Source organism: Bos indicus, chromosome 2 (assembly GCF_029378745.1).
Source record: "Bos indicus isolate NIAB-ARS_2022 breed Sahiwal x Tharparkar chromosome 2, NIAB-ARS_B.indTharparkar_mat_pri_1.0, whole genome shotgun sequence".
NCBI classification, from domain to species: Eukaryota; Metazoa; Chordata; class Mammalia; order Artiodactyla; family Bovidae; genus Bos; species Bos indicus.
Window position 1 is genome coordinate 118,610,315 of NC_091761.1, and position 7,409 is coordinate 118,617,723.

Consider the following 7,409-nt stretch of genomic DNA (forward strand, 5'->3'; position numbering starts at 1 on the left):
GAAAATCAGATCAAGCCTCAAAAGTGGCCACCTACTACAAAGGAGTAATTGTGTGTCATTCCTGGAAAAAGACAACATGGACAGTGGGAGTTTGGAATTAGTTATAAGGAATGCACTAGAAAACGGAGACCTTCTTAGAAGGTCTTAGAAGGTAGATCAAAAGGACTTTTGAAGAAACTGCTTGATGTCACTCAACTAAAGGGTTATTTTTAAAACACTATACAAGAAATAGAATGTACACTCAATTCTCTGAGGAAGATGAAACAATCAGTGTCCTCATATTTAAAGTCTTCAAACTGAGAAAGTTTCACTGAAGTTAGAAAATCACAAAAAGGGAGAGGCAATAGCATCAGGAGAGATTTCAAATCCTTCCTGAATTACAGCAAGAAAAATAAATGAATGTTTGCCAAATATCCGAGCTAGAGAGAATTTGCCCTTTAATGTTATAGGAGAATCTTTCCAAAGCAGATGGTAAGATCAGTGGAGCTGGATACCTACAGAGCACAAGCCAAAATTCCATCAGAAAAATTCAAAAGACTCATGGGCTGTTATGGAAGCCAGCTTACTTCCCACGAGAGAAAAAAAGCTCATGGTAATGGAGCTGAGCGCTCTCTTGGCTGAAAGAAACCTTGAGAACACAAGAAGAGCACTTCATTTTTTCCGATGAGAAATTTTGAGGCAGAATTTTAATCTTTCAAAGAGAATCCTATGTCCCTGATGTTCCAAATCAGGGACACTTGGCAGAGTCCCAGAAGACCACGAGAGGCGGTTGCCAGATGCAGTACAGGATGCCTGTTGTTGTTCAGTCGCTCAGTCATGTCTGATTCTTTGTTACCCCATCAACTGCAGCACGCCAGGCTTCCCTGTCCTTCACCATCTCCTGGAGCCTGCATGCGTTCTAAGTTGCTTCAGTCAGGTCTGACTCTTTGCAACCCCATGGACTGTAGCCCTCCAGGCTCCTCTGTCCATGGGATTCTCCAGGCAAGAATACTGGGGTGGGTTGTCATGCCCTCCTCCAGGACATCTTCCCAACCCAGGGATCGAACCTGCAGCTCCTGCACTGCAGGTGGATTCTTTACCACTGAGCCACTGGGGAAGCCCCAGTGGATGCCTAGTAACTGACAAATATTACCCCAGCCAGGTGATCAAGGTCAACATCAACAGTGATGAGTGATACTGATAATATATATCTTTGCTATAATGTGATGAAAATGGCACTTTACCTCTGTGATCTTCCTCCCCCAAACCCATAACCTCTGTCTAATCATGAGGAAAACCATCAGACAAATTCTCTTTTAGAGGGACATTCTACAAAATATCTCAAGACTGTCAAATATCATCAAAAACATGGAAATCTGAGAAACTGTCACTGCCAAGAGGAGACTAAGGAAATGTGATGACTAAATGTCCTGTTGGATCCTGACTAAGATCCTGGAAGAAAAAAGCACATTAAGTAAAAACTAAAGCAATCTGAATAAAATATGTTTTATTTTTTTAATCGTTAATAATAATGTATCAATATTGATTCATTAATTGTAATAATTGTAATAAAAATATCATACGAATGTAAAAGTACCATACAGAAGGGAAATGCAGTATAAGGTGCATGAGAACTCTCTCTACTATATTTGCAATTTTTCTATAAGACTGTTCTAAAAAACAAAGTTAATGTTTAAAACAGACAATGAGGATATAGGAGATTTGAACAACATTATAAACCAACAGGAGACTCGGGTTCAATCCCTAGGTCAGGAAGATCCCCTGGGGTAGGAAATGGCAACCTACTCCAGTATCCTTACCTGGAAAATTCCACAGACAGAGGAGCCTGGTGGGTTATAGTCCACAGGGCGGCAAAAAGTCAACACAACTGAGTGACTGAGTACATAGAACTTTAAATTCCAAACTGCAAAATACACATTTTTTTCAAGTGCACATGGAATGTTTGTCAGAGTCTACTGCATGTTGGACCATGAAGAGAGTCTCAACAAATTCTGAAGAAAAGGATTGAAATTATAAAGAGTATGTTAGGTGATGTTCTTGGAACACAACAGAGAGAAATTAGATATCAATTACATAAAGAGCTCTCTCTCAAATCTCCAAATATTGGGAAACTAAAAAGTAACCTTCACAATATTCCCCATGTCAAAGAAGAAATAACAAGTGAAATAAATATTTTGATACAAGTGAAAATCAAAGCCTAACACATCAAAATTTATTTACCATTACACTTTGATTCTTTTAAATTTCATTCTAAAGATAGCATTCATCTAAGTATATCAGTTTGCAACAGCTGCCATAACAACTATCAGCTTAAGTATCTTGCTTAAACAACAGACATTTATTTTCTCATAATTCTGGAAGTAGAAGTCCAAGCTCAAGTCAGCAGGGTTGATTTCTCCTTGGCTCTCTCCCTGTGTCTTCATAGGATCTTCTTTCTGTACATGCACGTGTCCTAACTGCCTCCTCTTTAAAGACAACAGCTATTTGGGATTAGGACCTACTCTAATGGCCTCAGATGAAAAAAGGGGGCTTCCAACGTGGCACCAGTGGGAAAGAATCCATGCCTGCCAATGCAAGAGGCATAAGAGACACGGGTTCAATCACTGGGTCAGGAAGATCCCCTGGAGAAAGGCATGGCAACCCACTCCAGTGTTCTTGCTTGGACAATCCCATGGACAGAGAAGCCTGGGGGGCTACAGTCCAGGGGGTCCAAGAGTAGGACAGGACAGAGCGCGCGTGCGCATGCACACACACACACACACACACACACACACGAGTGGCCTAATTTTAATTTAATCACCTCTTTAAAAGCCTTGTCTCCACCCACTGACATATTCTGAGATAACAGGGGTTAAAACTTAAACATAGGAATTGGGGAAGTGACAATTTAGCTCACAACATATGTGTTGTTAATTCCTAGACTTTCTTCTTTGTATTGTCAACACTAATTTCAGGGGAAAAAATCCTTAAGCACAGTCTGAAAGACAGCTCAAGGTCTAAAGCGAGGTGCCTCCCACACCAAAGCTGCCAACACTCACATTCCCTGAACAAGTATAAATGGTGGGGTCTGCAGACAAATAGGAAATTCACTCTTACCTTGTGGGTGAAGCACAGCTGCATCATAAAATGTGAATATGAAAAAAACGGACAAGACAACAAAAACACATATATTCCACTGTCTTCCTGATTGAATTTCCATTTCTATTTAAAAAAAACAACAGTCTCTGGATTTGACCAGAGGGGATAATCTCGAGTCCATCCTCTGGAGCTGATTCCTTCCCATCCACCTTCCACTTCCATGACACCTCCTCAGAGAAGCCTGCTCTGACTTCCTCTCCATTCTTATACATCACTGTTTTATTTTCTTTAAAGTATGTAACACTCTTGGGAATAATCACATTTATTTCCTTGTTTATTTTTGGTCTTTTTTCATTAGAACATAAGATGCAAGTGAATGGTAGGGCCCTTGCCTGTCTTAGTTCATGCCTAAATCCCTACAGCCCAGCCCATAAGACACCTTTCATCAGCAGATGGTGAGAGAATGAAAAAAATAGTTGCTACATTTATGAGTCGATCTGGCTTTACAGTGACTTTTTCACGTTCATCTTTCACTGTGCTTCTCTGAGTCAAAAATGTTGAAAATGTTTGCCTTCTTTGATGAGAGGTGTCTCAAAATTCTAACAGGGAAGGAAAATCCAGGGAGGTGATTTGAAAGTGATATTAAAAATTAGCAGAAGCATCGCCCTGGAGGTGGCCACCAGGGGGCGTCACCAAATCTGCCCAAGCAGGCTGGGTAGGTGCCAAGCTCTACGTGGGCTGGCATACCCTGGGCATGGCCACAGCCTTTTAAGTTTTCCATCTCCAAATGTGCCTCTCCTTCCCTTCAGATACTCCAACAGCAGGAAGAGGGGCCTGGCCTGGGATGATGTCCCCAGGAAGAAGGCTGGCTGCAAATATATTTCCTTCCCAAAAGCAACTAGAGGGACTTCCCTGGTGGTCCCATGGTTAAGACTTTGCCTACCAAAGGAGGGGATATGGGTTCAATCCCTGGTGGAGGAGCTAAGATCCCACATGCCTCAACGCCAGAAAAAAATAAAACATAAAACAGAAGCAATATTGTGATGAATTCAATGCATGCAAAGTCACTTCAGTTAAGTCTGACTCTCTGAGACCCCACAGACTGTAGCCCTCCTGGCTCCTCTGTCCATGGGATTCTCCATGAGACAATACTGGAGTAGGGTGCCATTTCCTCCTCCAGGGAACAAATTCAATAAAGACTTTTAAATGGTCCACATTAAAAAAAATTAAAAAAAAAAAAAAAGCAACTACAAACCAGAATTTCTAGGGATCAGTTTTATGATCTATATTTAAAAAGGTACAAAACTTTCCTAGGAACCATAAAGCTTAAATGGAGAGACAAACCATATTCCTGGATAGGAATGTAGACTCTCCCCCAAATCAGAGGAAAGCCAATGGAAAAAAAAAAAAAAATCTCAAGAGGGTTTTGCAGACAAGTAGAAAATTCATTCTAAAATGTGTTTTGAAAAGCCAATACCTTCCAATCGTTGAGAACATTAAAAGAAAAAGTAATGACCAACAATTTCAATGTTCTATATATATAACAAATTCTAGAAGAAAATGTTGGTGAATACGTGAGTTTAAGAGAAAGGGAGTCTAAGTATACAGGCAAGGAAGAAATCAGAATGGAAAATTTGAGGGATTTATATATCAAAACAGTCTGTGAATGCAATAAAAAAGGCAGGTGTTGAAGTGGAAAAATACCAGTGACTTCTGATGGACAGAGCCAATATTCTTAATATACAAAGAGATCTCTGTTTTTTATGACGACAAACACACGAATAAAAAAATTGGGAAAGGACACAGGCAGAGCCTGGTAGATTAGAGTCTGGATCCTCCTAGGCAGGCTGTGGGCATTATTCTGAATGAAGGATCTGGGTTTGGGGCAAAGGCGGGGCTTCGTCCACTTCGTTTTTTCAAAGTGCGCGCTCTGACGATGGAAGGGAGAACAGACTTTGCGGGGGCGGGGAAGATGGGGAGGACCCTGCAACCGTTCACTGAGATACCAGGTGAGACGATGGCATGAACCAAGGTGGGAAAAGCGGTCAGAGAAGCTTAGACTTTGGAGGCACAGCTCAGGCAACTTGCTGGTAGATTCAGCGCGGGGTGTGAGACAAAAAGAGACACCAGGAAGATCCAGATCTTGCTTCAGCTGCTATAACAGAGCTGTCCTTGCTCAAGTGTGAGCGGGTATGGTAGAGGAATTGCTTTGATGGAGGGAAGGTAAAGAGTCACAGCTCTTCTGAAGGGCAGGTTGTCAATATGTGTCCAAATATCTTGCTAGAATAGGTCATTTAAGGGCTTTCCAGGTGGCGCTAGTGGCAAAGAGCCTGCCTGCCTGCCAATCCAGGAAACCTAAGAGATGCAGGTTCCATCCCTGGATCGGGAAGATCCCCTAGAGGAGGGCTCGGCCACCCACTCCAGTAATATTGCCTGGAATCCCCAGGCAAGGGGATTGGACAGAGGAGCCTGGCGGGCTACAGTCCTTGGGGTCGCAAAGGGTCAGACACGACTGAGTGACTAAGCACAGCACAGCACAACACAGGCCATTTAAACCAGCAGGCCCCCTTGTAGCAATTTATCTTAGGAAAACAGCAAGCCAGGAAGCAAGGAAACACACAGCATATGAGTATCTTCATGGCTGCTTTGATTGGAAGAACAAAATTTTGAAATATTCTTCAATCGATCATACATGGCATATCAAAAGATAGAATTCTGTGCACTCATAAATATATTCTGTATTTGATGATGTGGAAAGGGGTCCAGATCATTTTTCTAACTGAAAGAAGATTAGAAAAGTATATAATCCCCCCTTTTTTTTTACTAAATAAACTTTGTGAATGTTGATATGCATGTAAAGGAAACCTAGAAGAATATATACCAATTGCATACGGACACTGAGAACAGAAGTTACTCTGCTGCTGCTGCTGCTAAGTCACTTCAGTCGTGTCCGACTCTGTTGGACCCCATAGACGGCAGCCCACCAGGCTCCCCCGTCCCTGGGATTGTCCAGGCAAGAACACTGGAGTGGGTTGCCATTTCCTTCTCCAATGCATGAAAGTGAAAAGTGAAAGTCAAGTCGCTCAGTCATTCCCGACTCTTAGCGACCCCGTGGACTGGAGCCTACCAGGCCCCTCCGTCCATGGGATATTCCAGGCAAGAGTACTGGAGTGGGGTGCCGTCGCCTTCTCCAGAAGTTACTCTAGGGAAGTAGAATTATGGACAAAACTGCTGCTGTGGGTTGGATTGTGCCCCCAAACCCATAGGTTGAAAGTCCTACTCTTCAACACCTCAGAACATGACCTTATTTGGAAATAGAACTGTTGTAGATGTAATTAGTTAAGATGAAGTGATGAGTATGAGCCCCAATCCAATATGATGGGTGTCCTTATTAAAGGGGAAATTTGGACACAGACATATATACAAAAAAGTCCATGTAACAATGAAGGCAGAGACTGAGTGATGCTTTTATACACAAAAGAATGCCATAGATTGCCAGTAAATCAGCAGAGCCCGAGGAGAGGCTTGGAAAAGAGTGCCCCTCCCAGACCTCAGGAGAAACCAACCATTATAACACATTGGTCTCAGACTTCTGGCCTCCAGAACTGAGAGACAAAAAATTACCCTTGTTTGAACCACTCAATTCGTGATACTTTGTTATGGCCTCCCTTGCTAAGTAAAACAGCTGACTTTATATACTGTCTGAAATTTCCCCAGTATGCAAATATTTGCTGCATCCTCAGAAAAACAAAGTATTTCCACTTTAAAAAGATTTTACTAGTTATGTCTTGCATGATTTGATGGAGTAAAAAACAATGTGATTCAAAATATATTTCAAATGTATATACCTGTTGATGATATTTTAATCTTTCTGAGTGATATGCTGAAAATTCAGATAAAATAATGTTGCTGCTGCTGCTGCTGCTAAGTCGCTTCAGTCGTGTCCGACTTTGTGCGACCCCATAGATGGCAGCCCACCAGGCTCCCCTGTCCCTGGGATTCTCCAGGCTAGAACACTGGAGTGGGTTGCCGTTTCCTTCTCCAATGCGTGAAAGTGAAAAGTGAAAGTGAAGTCGCTCAGTTGTGTCCAACTCTTAGCGACCCCATGGACTGCAGCCCACCAGGCTCCTCCGTCCGAGGGATTTTCCAGGCAAGAGTACTGGAGTGGGATGCCATTGCCTTCTCCAAAATAGTGTTACTCTTTTTCAAATGATTTAAATAGAACCTGCCTCCTGTCCCCCTGCCATCAACTGGGGAGGCTACAGAGAGGAAGCAGCAGAAGTGGCAGAGCTGGTGGGGTTTGAACTGGATGCCCTTTGTGAAGAGTAGTG